Consider the following 17,133-nt stretch of genomic DNA (forward strand, 5'->3'; position numbering starts at 1 on the left):
AGTCCTGCCTTCCTGGGCCTCACCTCCCATTCACTTTGGGCTCCTGCATTGATCCTTCCATCTTTTTTGCATTCTCTTAGTAGAAATGAAGCGCCCATTTTAATGAGGCCTCGCTTTCTCAGTGTTACAAAGATGTAGTTGATCTGCAAGAAAAGCAGCTGAGTGACGTGTTTAATAGCAAGCAGCTGACTCAACAGGAATCTGAACCCACAGAATCCCCTCTTTGACCCACTTCGCGGTGTTTGTTAAAACCATGAGGTCTCCTAACTAATAAAAACTTAGGTTTGGGGTTTTTTTTTTCCCAACCTCACTGAGCGCTCAGCCTGGTGATGCCCTATGGACCAACATCCAGCTGCATCAGTCTGCAGCAAGCACAGGACTAAAGGTCCCTCCAGACTCTTTAACTCTCTCTGATCCTGCAAATGGCCAAATCTAATTTGGCCGCAGGGTGTAAAGACCTGCTGCAGTGTCTGAGCTGCCCCAGCTTCGAGGGGATACGGCTCCCTGCAGCGACTGCTGTGCAAGGCGACCACCGAAGCCTGGCAGAAAGCGGGGATGCCCACGCACGCCCACCAGCTTCACGCAAGGCCGGGGTTATTTTATCCCTCCTGCAATTCAAGACAATTTTTTTTGTCTTCTTTTAGCCAAGGGACCAGCAAAAAATGAGAGAGAGCCTGGAGCAAGGGAAGCAAAATGCAGGGAGTTAGGATAACTTTAATTCGCTGGCTTTCCCTGCACTAGTAAGGGTGTTACAGTACAAAGAAAAAACTGCATTTATACTGATAGTAAAAGGACTCTGTGTCACTAGCTCCACACTACAACAACGAATTGCTTGTTTTCAGTGCTAAGGTCATCTTCAAGGACTGGTTTCGGACTTCCCCTGGAAGAAACAAGAAAGGAGGTGGATTTTTTTCAGTGCAGGGGAATCTGAGCATGACCATGTGGAAACAAACACAAACTATTCCAGCTCCTTCCTTGCCAGAATCACTTCTCCCTCATAATTAACCATTACTCACAGGCATAAAATATAATCAAATCAAAAGGATGACATTTCCAGCATGTGTGAAGCTTTACTTTCCCTACAAATTGCACAAATGGGACTCGAGAGGTCACAGGCAGGCGATCCATCTCGCCCTCCTCCTCTTCGAAACAGAAGCACCAAACCATGCTCCAGATGTCCAACGCAGCCTCAGCCTCTTGCGGCAGCATCAGCCCACCCCGGTGGCATCTCCAAATCTGCACTGCCCCTCGCTGATTTGAGCACAGGCAGAGGAGAGCTGGAAAGAGCCAGAGATTTCCTTGCTGCAATAGAGCTATACAGGACAGCACACAGACTTTCAAAAGTAATTGGCATTTTGACAAAAGGCAAAGTCAGACTTTTTTTATTCCTGTTACATTATAACACTGTAGGACTTAACAGTAGAATCATGTATAAGCTGCAACGACAAAGCCATATCCCATAAATCAGTGGGATAAATCAATTTTAACCCATGAATCAATACAGCAAGTAATTCATAAAGCCCCATGCAACAAAATCCATTCCCTCTTATCCTGCCTCTCACTTGGTGGTGTTTGCTGTGTGATTCCCTGTCTCATCATCACACGGTCTTCTTATTCTTCACTTCTCCTGATTTTATTTTCCAGTTTAGGTTTAGCCAATTTCTGCATTCTTCATTTTAATGTAGTTATGTGGCAGTGCCAGCAATTTGTCCAGAACTTCTGAGAGGTGGCACAGAAGCTCTATGAAAATGAGAAGCTGTCAACTGCACTAAATGGAGTACAACAATATATATTATACTTAAGGCAGCTGATAATACAAGCCACAAACAGAGAGAGGCAGAGGAGGATGGGGAAAATTCTTGAAATGGAAAGTTCATTGAATGTCAGGAGCCAAGAAACACATAGCTGAGGAATGGAGAATTTTCCTGGCTTCTGCTGCTGGAGATAAATAGCAGGGGTTTGCCGGGTTCACCTTTCTTGAAATTCTTTAAACTTCCACTTGGACCATTTGCATGTCCGTGGTGGTGTTGCTCATTTTGATTATTCTGAGATTAAAGTGTGCTTCTTTTCTATCCACCCTTCAAATTAATGTTCATGACAGTTCTTAAAAGCCCATTTATATTTTTTGTCCCTTACGTATCTTTCCACATCTTCTTACAGCTCCTCCTGCCACCCCCACCTTCTTTTCTTTTCTTTCCAGGCACAGCCTTCAACTTTTCCTCTCCTATGGCCTCTGCTACTACAGCTTGAATGCTCTTGTGGAAAGTCTCTGAAGCAAAGCATGAGGTAGAAGTAAAAAACATGAGAGGGGGAATGGGGTGGGTGGGGAAAACAAGAACCTCAGGTGATTTTCAGACATACTCACTGCCTCATCGACTTCCTATCTCTTTTCCAGCCTTATCTGGAAACACCCCTTTTGTCTCTTGACTGCTTTTCCCTCCTCTTTTGTTTCCTCCTGCTTTTTCAGAGAAATGAAAAAAACAGCATGACCTACTTAACTTTACGGCACCTGCTGATTTTACATATTCAATGTTCACTCCAGCTTGAGGAGGAGGAGGAGGAGGGAATGTGTGTGCAGAAGAGGTGGTGCGGGGTGAACTGGTGTCCTGCCACAGGGAGCCAAGGTAGGAGTACCTGGTGCAGGTGAAACAGCAGAGCAGAAACAGCAAACTAGGAGGGGGCTGCTTCTGCTCATAGACAGGGAACTCCTGCAGCTGAGAAGGGAGCCAGGAGAAGCTGGGGAGACACGTGAAAACAGGGCAGAAACAGCTTGGAGAAGCAGAAGAGAAGCATAGCAAGAAAGGGCACATGGTAAATATTTGAAGAGGGTTTTAAGGTAGTGGGGCGATGGGTGAAATGGAAACCACAAGAAAGAGGGCTTTCAGGAAATTGAATGTGTTAAAATAAATACCATACACAGTATAAAGGGTTAAGAACTGGAGATGCAAATAAATATAGAATAGCCTGTGTGTTACCAAGTCTCATTTCATTGCACTTATTCATTTATCCACCATGGTTTTCAGCTGCCGCAGGCGAGAAAAGACAAAACAGAATTGCAGCATTTTGACTTGTGTTTACTTTTTCCTGTTTTGGGTTCGTTGTTTTTTGGTTTTTATTTTTAATAAACACGTAAGGTTTTTCTAAATGAATGAAGTGTCCCTTGGCTCTAACAGAGCAGTGCTGGCTTCCTCTGATCCAATCTGTCTGGACAGACACTGCATGCACCTCTTCTATGTTTCTATTAATTACATTTCACTCCAATTTTATATGGCCAGTTAACCAGTAATCTGCACCGACCTGACAGCAGCACCTACCTGTGCTTGTCTATTTAAGGGCCTGTCAGCAAAAGCATTATAAAATCTCCTTTTTATGAATGCATAACACAATCATAAAATGTGTTTTCCTAGCTTCAGAACTGTCCAACATGATTTAATCTCCAGGAGCACTTTACTTCAAAAACGAAGCATGATACAATGCGTGATGAAAATATATTACCAGCCATTTCACATCAGTCCCTGCCTAACCTCTCCAAAACAGAGGTCCTGCTTTTAAAACTACAAGTCCTCAGACACACTGAACACAAACGCTACAATCTCTGCAGAGCAGCTCTAACACAAGTGGGACAGAGGGGAATAAAATCAGTTAATTCACATAGGTGGGACTCAGACCCACTCCAGCCAAATCTGCCAGTCAGGCCAGGAAATGTTTAAGGCTCATGTTGAGAGTTCTAACAGGATTTAGTTGTTGAATGAATTTGCAGAGAATCACAGAATGATGTGGGTTGGAAGGGGCCTTTGAAGATCAATCCAAGCCCCCTGCCATAGGCAGGCTTATCTTCCACTAGGCCAGGTTGCTCAAAGCCCCATCCAACCTAGCCTCGAACACTTCCAGTGAAGGGGCAGCCACACCAGTTTTGGGGAGCCTGTTCCAGTGTCTCACCACCCTCGTAATAACAACTTTCTCTCTTATGTCTGCTCTAAAACTTCTTTCAGTTTAAGATGGTAACCGCTCATCATCCCTACAGGCCCTGGTAAAAAAGCCTCTCTCCATCATTCTTCTAAAGACATCCTTAAGCACTGAACAGGCTCCCCTTTCACAGGGTACAGTTTTCAGTTGGAAATGCTGCTGTCCAGTAAGTGCACATACATGTATGGTCTTCTCCTCTCTGCCCTGAAAAAAACCACAAGCCTAAGCCCCAGAATGCATCCCTATAATTACTGGTCACAGATTTACAATTTCCTCTTGTCTCCTCAAAGGCTTTCAAGACCCACAAGTTGTGCTCCTAGAGATTAGAGGATGCAATTTCAGATGCATGGAAGTAAATAGCAACAGAGAAGCAGACCAGCCATTCCTACCAATAAAAAACCCATCGTTTGGGGGATTTATTTATCTGCCTGCTGATTTTGGAATCCAGCCATCGTCAAGTAGTATTTTAAGGTAAAACTACTGCAAAACTCAGAAATGTATCTTTAAAGGGAAGAAAAAAAGAGAGGGAGAAAGCACTGTTTGTGCTTTAAATAGAGTATCTGGGTTTGGTTTCCTAACACTCAGAATTGACTCTTCCTAAGAGTGGGTAACTCTAAACCCTCTCTGTCCTTGATTGATGAACTGGGCAAATCACGCTCAAATAAAGGAGCAGCATTTTTCACGCTTCTGGCAACACAGTGCGTCTTTAACCTATTGCTTGAATAAGTGCTGCCAAGGCACCCCTGCGAAAAAACACACGACAAACGATGCAAAACCATGAGTAAAGCCACATGAGCTCTTACTACTTCCTTACCTGAGGAGCTGCAAGACAAATTGGGCACAGCCTCACACACAGTCCTGCCTACAGCAATCCCATTTCCTGACCCCATTTTGTTTTGATGGTTCAATAAAAGCAAAAGTATGCCCTGTGAAACAGCCAATGCTGACAAATGGAAAAGAGGTCTCTACCAAAACTACGGGCATCCCACAGACCTGACATAAAATGCCAGGTATCACCCCAGTGATGAGACCAAGGCCACCTGCTCCCCAATGTTGTAGCCTCTGCTGCGGCACAGCATGGCTGAATTCTGGTTGTAACAAAGTGAATTTCTTCTGTGTGTTTGCAGTAGGACAGAGAGGCCACTGCAAGGCTGCTTGGCAGCTGGTGGGAACATTCTTCTTAACACTGGTAAATGCATTTGAACATGAGTTAGTAGAGCCAATAGGGCCAGTTACATTATATGAGGCGAAAAGAGAGCAGCGTAAATCTTCCTCCTTGCACAAGCAGTTTCATCCCACAACCCTAATTATTCAGACAGCCTCCAAAGACTTCTTTTGGGTAGCTTTCATCATGCATCTTCTGAGCTCTTAGGCTAAATGGTTTTTTATGTGGCACGCACTGACGTGGTTAAAAGGTCTAATCCAAGTGTATTTTACAATGTTTGCTTTGTATGTGGGGTACTTATGAATATATATTTTTCAAATTTGAATTTACAGTGGCCACATGATGTATTTAGAAATTTTGTGCAGTAGATAAACTCTAGATTCAAACACAGCCTGCACACTTTCTACAGGAGAATATATATTCAGGAAAGTCTTCGACGTGATCACTGTGCATAAACACTTTCCTTTAACTGAAAGCAAATAACCTGAAAATTTATAGGGGTATATTAAGACAAAGTTTATAGTGCTGATGTGTACAGATAATAGGAAATGAGCCTTAAAGCATGACATCATCGAAAATAGAGCCTGCATTCCCTGAAAACAACTGAAGGGCAGTCAGAATTACAGTGTTTAATATATGTATATATCCAGAAGCATTTGTTTGGCCAGTCTTAATTCCAACTAACCAGAATGCATAGCTCAGTTATTTCAAGAGCACTTCTGATTTTACATATGGTGCATAAGGAAGGAACAAACTATTATTGCAATAGCTGCCAGTTTCTGTTTAGGTTGCATATCTCATGACAGAAGCAATTCTATAGACTCAAGAGAAAAGGAACAATTTTGTGGGCTAGTTTACCCTGCAAAATCTTCTTACTAATCCTTGTAAAAATATGCTTCATGCTAATTCTTCTGCCTGAAAGCATTTTTACAGACAACTTTGAATATTTATATCACATTTTATTAGCTTTAAGTTGATCTAATTTCTCTAATTTTCATCAGGTTTATTAAGATCTGTCTAGATATGAGATTTGTAGAGTTAATCTGGTTTTACATAAAATCCTCAAACTAGTGCATTTTAATTTTCCAAGCAGACATCTGTCTCCACCTGTGTCTTGTAAAATACTAAGTACCTTCTTGGCCCTTGATTAATTAGGAGCAATGACCTACGCATCAGGTAGTAATAGCATCTAATTAGTGGAAATGTATGATGTTCGCAGAGTATTATCAGTGACATGACAGTAGAGGGATATTTGCCCGTTCACACTGCATGTCCCGGCTGCAAGGTACCAGCAATCTGTAGCCATGACAGAATACTAGCGCAAGACTAAAAATTTCTACCCCTTGGCCTAGTGTTTTCAATGTGAAATTCTAAAGACGTGCAGACACTAATATTCTGTGCATTTATGACTGCCATCAGAAACATCATCCCTCCAAGCTCTAAATACGCCTGCCATCGAGCTCGTGACAGTAGGATAACCATGGGAATTTGGTAAACACGCGAAGCTAGAACCTGCCAGGCACAAGAAGGATTTGAAGCATTGGAAACTCCCCTTGTGGAAAAGTTTGCCCTTCTGAAACCAAGCTGGAAACCAGTTCCAGAGGCTAGAAATCCCTTTGCAGCACCTGGAAATTGCAGTATGACTGAGTCCTCAGCAAGGGACAAATTTCCAGCCGTCTTTTACTGCATGTGTACAGAGCCTGTGGAGTCACATCAGAGGAACCTTCACTCTGAGACATAAGTGACTTGTATATTCTATGATGCTTTGCAAATGATTTTGTTAATATGATCTACCATCAAATAACCGAAAACAGCAGGAGTTGCATATGTGTATCTGAGCACAGATTCCTCTCACTGGCTTTCTATAGCACTTAAACTATGACACAAAGAAAAGCCAGTAGTTAACTCAAACTTACTATTTTCCATTTGTTTGACAGGAGAAAAACAGGCACAAATTGTAACGGATAGAGGCACTCAGAAATTAGTTACTAACTGAGAATTCAAGTAATAGCAACTCATCAAGACTTTGTCTCTCGACTAGCTTTGTTACTAGAACCTTAAAAAAGCTGGAGTTCATTCGGACTGACTAATTTGCAATTTGATACACTTAATGTGAATGGCAAGTGAACTTCTAATATTGATTCAAAGAAATATGGCACGGAAAAGGGTTGGTGGTAAAAGATGAAACCATGGTGGACAAGGGGCGCAAGCAAGGAGGCTACTCCATTACGAAGCTGAGCAAGTTGAAGCCTCACAGCTTCAGTCTCCAGGCTGCAACATTGGAGTATAGTGTTTTTATTCCTTTGCAAATGATATGTGACACATGAGTGAAAAAAACACTATATAAAATGAGAACTTATCTCATGGCAAGATTCCAAAACTCAATACAAGCACCCAGACAACTCTGTACATCGCTAAAATGAGCTGCAGTATTAAAGTTTTGGGTAAACATCTTCCAGCAGAAAATCCACATGCATTTCAGACAGAAAGGTGTCCCTCCATTTAGTTTTCAAGCCAGAGTGTCTATGAAGGACAGTCACTGCCGTTTGGCTCATTGCTGCTTACAGCAGCTAAGGGAAGGGCTGAAGCCCACCCCTGTGTCTCCAGCTCTGCTGCCTCACGAGGAGGAAGATTATGCTGCTCGCTCTGGTCCCCATTGCCGTCATGTTTGCTTCATTCTAGCACAGTAAGCAGGATTCCTATGCAGGCAAAACAAGGGTTTTAAACAACAGCCCCTTGGTGTCAGGTCTAACCATACAGAGTGATTAACGAATGGTAAACGAGCACTACTTTCATGCATTTAGAAAGAACTATGATTGTGCAGGAGGGAAACTATCGTGCAGATTAGTCCACGTCGCCCAGTATACGCCCAGCCACCCTACTCTCCCTGCTAACCTGATGTCTGAAAACACCCTCTGCCACCAAATGCCAAGAAATTCTTACACAGTCTCACTTGCTGATTTTACTGAAAACACTAAACTGCCTTTAGAGAAAAAAAAGACAACACATTTTTAACCTGAGCGCTCATAGATTTGCACTGCTTTTCCTATGCTGTGGTATCTAGCAGGCTGTAAAACCACACAGTTAGATGAGCAAGCTTGTCTGGTTTCAACTTTACCTATACTTGTCTCATTTGGGTTTTAAATAAGGTTTTGAAATAAGGCACTTAAAATACTTTTAAGTCAATACTTAACATTTAGATTTGTTTAGACTGAGTATAAATATTTATTTAGACATAGTTAGGCTTATGTCAAATAAGAGTACTCAGCGAAATTGATATAATCACTCAGTAACATTAAAACGACTAGGGAATTCAGACAAGCCTTTGAAAAGTAAAAGCATTAACAGTGCACAAAGATTTGCAGAAAAGAACAAAATGAGAACATGGTGAGAAGAAGTAATTTACGTTTAAACTCTCTTGAGAACCTGGCCAACCTCTGGGACATCCCTCCCCTCAGTACAACCACCCAGCAGACACAGCCACAGGGAAACTGCCTGTAAAGGGGATGAGAATTGCCTGTGTTGGGTGCATTTGTTATTTCACTGAAATAATCAATCCCTGATGCTAAAGATAGTAACGCTGGTGGGATTCAAATCCTCCAGATACTACTGAAGTCTCTCTCGCTTTCTGACAATGGATTTAAACTGTCTCTACTCCCACTGCACGGTGCTGTCAGGCACTGGTTTAATATGGAAGCACTGCAAGTGTTCAAACTGGGAGGTTACAATTCAAAGAGCAAAGTAGGGTCACCTTGCTCAGTCTCACCAGTCTGTAAACTATGCTCATGGCCACAGGATGAGCAAGGGAAGAAGGACAGACTCCTACATCCATACACAAAAGAAAAAAAATCAACAAGACAACTACAGCACTGATCTTAGAGACCACTGCTCCATCTGAGTCCATCTGGAAAAAATGCACCAGCTCCATGAGGCGGTTAAGCAAACATCTCCCCCCTCAGAAATAGCTCTGCTCAGCAGGACCATTGTTTGCTTATTTGGAAGTTCCTTGACTTGTAATGTCTTTCTCATATCCTTCCAGTCTAGGAAGTTTAAGAACCACTGACAAAGCAGCCTGCTATACTGATTCCACTGTACCAGGCACCTGAAACACCAGGGTCTGAATTCGACAGCTGCATCCCCGGTCCCTCTGTACAGCCAGCACAGCTAACAGAGCTGGAGGAATCCCATTGATGACACAAATGTAGCATTTTATTAAGGTTTGTATTAGCCTCCTAGAAGCAGTGTGACAGGAAAAATAAAATCTACTTGGAAAAGACAACCACCTCTGTCTAGAAGAATCAATGGTCCTTATCCCCTCCAGCACTGTATCAGTATGGGATGGCCATAAACTTGTGGTAGATGCATATGGAGAAAATCCTTCATATCTAGTACAAACCAGGCCTCCCTCTTTTATATATTCTGGAGTATTATTACAATATTCATATATAACTCCCACAGTGGCCTAGGTAGCCTGACAAGAATCACCACTTCTAATAATAACGCTTTGTTTAAATTTACTGTAAATGCCATTTGATTTACAAAGTCCTTTGCAAGCTTCAGAGCGATGTGCACAAAGTCACCACTATCTGCACATAGAAATTGCTTCACCCAGCCCTGAATGAGTTGGGTGACACAGTACCTATTGTCCTAGCACCACCAACCCTACCCAAACAAACTTATGACATATGACCTCGTCCAATTAAGTAAACAGAGCAATTTAGATAGGCAGAAGGCAATTGTTAGGGCTGGATGGTGGCCAGCTCACTGAAGCAGGACTACCATTCTTTGAAAAAAGCTTTATGTTGTTCAGTGAAGTTTAATGGCTGGAAGCTTTCAAGAACTTTGTACTGTATCATATCCAGCGATGAAACATCCAAGATTATGGTGCTACCTTCATGGTGACACCTCCCACCATACCAGGTTGCTCAAAGTCCCATCTAACCTAGTGTTGAAAACTTCCAGGGAGGGGGTTTCCACAGCTTCTCTGGGCCACCTGTTCCACTATCTCACCACTCTCACAGAAAGAGAATTTATTCACATGTTTAATCTAAATTTACCCTCTTTCACTTTAAAACTGTAACCCCTCATGCTGTCCCTATAAGCACTGGTAAAAAGCCTCTCGAGTCCCTCTCTGTCTTGCTTACAAGGCCTCTTTTGGTACTGGAAGGCTGCAATAAGGTCTTCCGAGAGCCTTCACTTCTCCAGGCTGAACAATCCCAACTCTCTCAGCCTGTCCTCATAGGAGAGGTGTTCCGGTCCTCTGACAATTTTCATGGCTGTCCTCTGGATCTGCCCTAACAGGTCCATGTCTTTCCTGTACTGGGGAGCTCAGAGCTGGATACAGGACTCCAGGTAGGATGCATTTTGAATGACACTTCCTCATTTCCAACAGCCTCCCTGTCCCACAGTGCAGATTCTCCATCTGTCTTTCCTACTCCTGGTTGTTCAAAAAAACACTCACTGACCCTGTGCTTCCAGTTTCCCACTTGCCTCCAAGGGTTTAAAGCTCCCTGCACCCTCTAACAACCTTCGTCCTCATTCCTTGTTCCCTGAAGACAAATATATAAGATAATTTTTGTAGCTCATGGTGTGGGGGGGGAAAAAAAAAAAGCAGAGAAAAGATGGAATCTGCTGCAAACACACCATAGCTGTCCTGCAGCCCTGGCTTCAGCCAGGTGACGGTCAGTCTTTGCTGCAGATGATTTTGTACTTTGGTAAGACCCAGGGGCCCCAGCAGGATTCAGAGCAGAGACAGACAGAGCCTGATGCCAAAGCGCGCAGTGGAACTCAGCTTGCCCATGACTGCCAGGCAACTGCCACTTCCCCTGTCCCTGCAGAAATGCCCCTCAGTGCGTGCCCTCCACAAACACATACTCAGTTTACATGTTATTTAACAACACCCCGGTATAAACGAACTGCTGTCACAAGGAAGTATCCAGTTCTGACTCTTGAAATGATTTTGGTAAACTTCTTTTCCCCCACACTCAGCCACAGTTTGGACTAATTAGAGAAGCTTCCTGTTCAAACAGGCAGTACCTTCCCCATTCATTGTCCCATCTCAATGAGAATGGTATTTAAGCACTGTAGGTACTATTAAGATTTGAGATTCCATCCAATTAAACAGCAATACAAAAGGAAAATTATCCTTTTAACAGATTACTAACAGCACAGTGATTTCTGTTGTCCACATGGGATCTTGAAAATTGACTGCCCGCGTGGAGCTCAACATTTTATACTACTTCAGCACAGAAATCGAGCAGAATTAGGAAACAATTATTGATAAGCATGCAACTGTGACACTATAAAAGCCCCGTGGGTAAGACCAATCTAAGCAGAAAGAAATGAAAAAAAAAAGCTTTCACGTTTTTCCTTTTTTTTTTTCTTGTTTACACAGCTGGAAATTCATTCCCCGCTGTTTCATATTTCCTATACTGATTAAAAGTGTTACCTACTGCATTATTCTCTTCAAGGTCTGGATTTGCTAGGTGAAAGCATCATTAGAAACAACAGGACTGAGGTAGCGAAACAGGTCTGAATCTAAGAATTCTTTCACTATATGAGCCGCAAAATGTGTTTTTCCCAATAGCATTTTATGTACCACAGAAATTGCTTTTCCACATCAAATTCAAGTCACATTCAAATAATGAGTTAGTGCAAGAACCTGAAGGATAAGACATTTACATTTTTAGGAACAAATGACCTTGTAATAAACAATACTGGTCAACAAAAACAACTGGTTTATTGGGAAAGCTTCTGAAGATCTTTTTGTCCTCCTTTCTCTACAGAGCCCTCAGGACCTGGCAGAATTGAGTAGTGCATACCTCAAGAGAGCTACACATCTCAGCACAGGAAAGGAATCAGAAGCATCTTTGAGCTAAACCTCTCATTTTCTTATGTAAGAAAAGCTTGTCTATAAAGCATTAATAGTCTCATAACTATTCCAGTAATTGTGTTTTAGAGGTGAAAGGAGCAGGCTGGTTCTCTACTAGTTTTTTTTCTGCCTAGTAGACATAAGCAGTAAATAAGTGTGCCATTAGCTTGCTCAAAAAAGTAAACAATCTAATTTTAGTGAGAATGGCAAAGGAAGATAAATACACTGGATTCGATTAATGCTGATGCTAGAGGTTGTAGTAGGAAGTCAGCACTTCTTAAAACTTTGTTCATGCTGAGATTCCATGAGCTTCCAGTCATTTTATCCTGTTTACATTATGCATTCTGGCAAAGTGGTGACCCTCGTAACCTCCACATTTTTCTTTTAGAGTTACAGTAAAAAGTAGGGCTCAGGTACAACTTTTTTTTTGACTTACGGCATCCATGTCAACTGCATTTGGAGTTCATGGGTTGCCTAGGACCACATTGGCACCGATAAGTATTTTTTTATACATTAAGTTTTAAAAAGCCTTATCTCAATGAAATCTTGAGAAAGAGATTCTTCCACAATGCACAAATATGCTTTTTGAGTCCTGTTTTTAAAATATGACCTTTATAAAGACAAATAGGAAATTAAAATAACCCATGAACTTTGTTTCTCTTCAGTCAGTCTCTTAAAGAGTACTGGACTCTTTGGTCAGCATTTACAGGAATGTTTCAACACCTCTTGATCTGCTGAAGTTCTGCTCTCTATAAATGGGTTAATATACATGGTGTCACTTATAATTTACTGTTTCTTTCAAAAAGGCATGTGTGAGTTTCTTTAGTTAATTGACCTTTGAAGGAAATTGGCCAATTTATTCCCTGTTAATGATTACATGTTGAAATAAACCATTCTTAGCCCTGTAATGACAAACAATGAAAGTAGCATTCCTAAGGTTTATTTGTCATACCACAGTGCTGTTCTCGTAATTCCTAACTATGCATACCATTAGCTTTCTGTATTTTTCCCCCAAATTCTAGATTCTGCAGAAGTTCAACTACCTTCACCTTGTCAGTACTCAGTGGCTCTGCTCTTTTTCTCGTGCTCCAGCCTGTCTCGGAACCTCAGACTAAACATTATTATACTTATCTCCAGCAGAAGTTCAATCCAGATTTCGAGCCGTTAAACACAGCAGTGGGAATCTCTGAACCGAGATGCCAGAGCCACCTACATTTAAGAAGAAACATGAGCCCTTGGCTGGAGGGAGTGGAGGATGGGAGCATGCAGCTAGTGCTGCCGTGTTTGTACAGTGGCTTTGTAGCAAGAGTGCTTTTTTTTTTAGGAATTGGGAAATCTCATGTCAGGCTGTTGAGTGCATCTGCACCCATCTCTCTGATGCTTTGCTACCAGATGCCTTTGCCCGAAGCAGGACTCCTTGATCCAGGGCTGTACAAGAAATGCTTCCACATTTACAGGAACAGATTGAAGGAAACCTGACTTCTAGGGCACTGAGTTGCGTGGGTAAGCTGGGCTCCTGGCGCAGGACCAGCTTGTGCATTTTACCCAGTGATGAATGCAAAACGTGTAACCCATTTTCAGAACACGCTGGAACATTTTCAGAGTGGGAATCTGAGCTCCCCTCGGCTTAACGTGGGTATTAACCCCTATGAATCCCCAAATGGGACTGGGAAAATCCCTGGAAAAGAAGGTTTCAAATACATTTTTCTCCTAAGCATTCCTTGCTAACTATTTTGGGCATCCCTACTTTGCACCCTGCATTTTCATGAATTTTGCTCTCTTGGGCTTGGCACTCCCCATGCAGTAACTGGAAGTGGAGGCACCTGATTCAGACCTGCTGATCACACTTGAATTAGTCACTGCTCTGAGCATTACAAGCCCACGTCCTTCTGGTGGCCTAGCCTTACGGCTGGTGGGCTGAGAAAGCATTTTAAAAAAATAATGAAGAAAGACAGAAAACCCTCAACCACCGCCTCAATGTACTGGAATATACTGTACTTCTTATTTCAGTAATATAAACCAAAACTCTAATGTCATACTTCCCCTGTCAAAATACAGTCTAGAGCCCCTAATTCTTGTCTCAGAAGGCAATATACTTTTATCCAGTTTCCATTATTTCCTGCTGCTAGAAACAACCCATTTTCTTCCAGCCACTGCCGTGAAACTCCCATCTATAAAATAATTCTTCCTTGAATATTTTCTTTTTCTCCTGAAAAAGGATTTGGGAACAGCACGGATAGGAGCACTCACCTCTTTTAAACTCTACATCGTAATCTTTATGACATGTTTTATCATCAACCATCTTTAAGCTTTTACCAGGATAACAACTTTGCCTTTGTAATGGCTCCCACAGTAGTCTTGAGTGAAAATGGGGAGAGCTAAGACATAAGAGACTAATATTAGAATTACGCGGAAAAAAAAGAAAGAGGGTTTCCAGTCTGCAAAGGGAAATCTCAGCGGTAAGCTGCGAAAATGCTGGATGCCAGTGCTGTACATCGGTGAACAACACCCAGAGTCCCTCAATTTACATAGGAAATGTTTTTAATAGGCACGGTACTCCTCGTTCTCAGCCACTGACTCTTTTACTCTCGCAGCTCCCAAATAAGTCCCCAAGTCCACAGATCATCAGAGCTCTTGCAGGGATAACGGCAGCAAAGCCTGGCGCCTGCAGTGTGCATTTTTCGGGGTGTTGCCATGACGATCTCCAGCATACCCATCCCCTGAGAGCTCAGCTCAAAATCCAGAGGGAATCAAAGCAGGGCAAAGAAATGTCACCCAAGCAAAAGCAACAGGGAAATTACATGTAATAAGCACATATACACACTTTCATACAGAAGTTTTCAGAAAATGGTTATTTTTAGAACCGAATGGTCTGTAGGAAAGAAGTGCAGTCTTCACAGTCTCAACTCTAAACCAGGATGGTCTATGGAGTAAACCCAAGAATTTCTAGCCCTGTCTCAGCTTGTGGATCACTGCTTGGCACGGGGTAAGATCCTCAGCCTCTGAGGATTTTTGCAGTAAGGACAGAGGACAAGGAATATCTAAGCAGATAAAAAGACAGAGATGCCTTTAATAATGTAACACTGTAGAGAAGCAACAGATCACTGGATAACCAAAACCTGGCATTTACGTTTTAGAAAACTAGATTTCCCTATTCGATAAAAAGAGTTATTATATTAACTCTTAAGTATTTGAGCAATTTAAATTGTCACCAAACAGTTTCCAACATCTGTTGGCCCCTATGGCAGTTATAGTCTTTTACTGGACTCTCAACAAAGAGGACCTACATTTGTGTGAATGTGAAAGCAATGCTCTGTCAAGAGACATATGATCTTAATATACAGCAAAACCTGTCGTGTGGTGCCTTTGCTCCTACTCTGCAAAAGCAACATGTTATAGTGGCCATAGACACAGAAATAAACCAGCAAGAAGAGCCACAAAAATTCAAAATCTGGGCCATGTCAAATACGCTGCAGTCCAGAAATAACAGTAAATGAGAGTCAATCAATGTTTTGCCATTAGGCAGCATGTTTCAGTTGGAGCTTATTGTCAGACACTGCCAGGCCCTTTTGTACCTAAAAGAGCTCTGAGATCAGTTAATCCCACATAACTTGCTCAGCCACTTGGTTATGGTAGTTTCTTTTTTCCAAAATATATGACATTCTTTTTGTTCCTACCCGGGCTTCTTAGTACTGTTGCAATAGACTTCATTAGTCCTCTCCACATCATCATCTATTAGATCTTCATGTAAATAATTACGTCTTGAAAAGCTGCCTCCTCCCGAGTAAGTGTGGAGCTTTTCAATCACATCTGCTTTAAATTTTACCAGACATTTCTAGGCTGGTACAACACAAACCACTTCAGAGCCTTGCTCCTTCCCTGCTCACAAAACTCAGTGTGCAGTCTGTGGCTTTATGACCATCGGCAGCGCTTTACCTGCTGCTTTTGGACTAGTGTCTGATGCCCATCCCCACAGAAGGTCACCTGCTGAGAGGATGCTCATAGAGCTTTGGTTTCTTCAGCATATTCATGTTCTCACAGGCCCACAAAAAGGGTCATGTAAATTAAATTGCTTGAGTATCCATTTGTACAATGCACAAGAGTTTACTCAGTAAAAGTGCTTCTCCTCACTCGGGCCTCTCAGATAGACTCTTCGCTATCCACTCAGTGAGAGAACTCTCTGCTTCCTCAGGCTGTCACTTCCCTGGTGTTCAAACTAGCACAGGAGCAACAACTGCTGGCTGGAGGAGAGGCTGAAGGAGAGCCCCAACCACAATCTCCAGTATTTATTATTTTATCCTTAGCTCCTTCTCTCCCAAAGGGCACTGACACCCACCTTGAGCAGCCTCCTTGTATTTTAAGCTTTCTTGATCCCCTTTAACAGTGACTGATTTATTTCCAGCATACCCTGGTATTCCTGTTCAATTGCAGGGAAAGGACTTGAACTTTAAGGAGATCCCTATAAAATCACTGATTGCAGTAGGCATAATATTATGGTTCTTATGCACTCATACCTTGATCCCTTCAGGGAAGAGGTTTTATTTACCACGAATAAAGATGAAGACTGACAGACAGTCTTCAAATCAAAAGCACAAGCCAGAAAATGTCTGATTACTCCTGGAAGCAGCGTTTAACAGCTTACCTTAGTCTTTACTTAGATATTATTCTGCATATTTCACCCATAATGAAAGCAAACATGTCGTGAACAAAATCATTTGGTAATCTAATTTATCAACATCGCTCACACTCTGACAGACAAGAGTTTTAATAAAATTTGCACTTATGAGACCAGTTTGTACTAATTTCTGCCTTTTAGATGCTTATGCCTTTTCCAAGGCTGGTAAATGGAAAATTGAGACCCTAGTACAATTCCAACCACTTCCAGAAAACACAGTTGTACACTATAATGTGCATCTGCTTAGGGAATTTACTTAAAAGGCTCTACTTTCCTTACTGTAACAGCAGGTACTTTACCACCTACTACTTGTATGACAATATTTTACAAGGATACTGCAAATCTTTAAAGCATGGGGATGAATTAACCACACAGGGGCTGTCAGATATTTACCTTACCCAAGAACGTTTGATGTATTAGATTAATGCCAAAGACAGTAAACGTAGTTCAACTTCA

This window comes from Apaloderma vittatum, unplaced genomic scaffold (genome assembly GCF_000703405.1).
Source record: "Apaloderma vittatum isolate BGI_N311 unplaced genomic scaffold, ASM70340v1 scaffold7313, whole genome shotgun sequence".
Lineage (NCBI taxonomy): Eukaryota > Metazoa > Chordata > Aves > Trogoniformes > Trogonidae > Apaloderma > Apaloderma vittatum.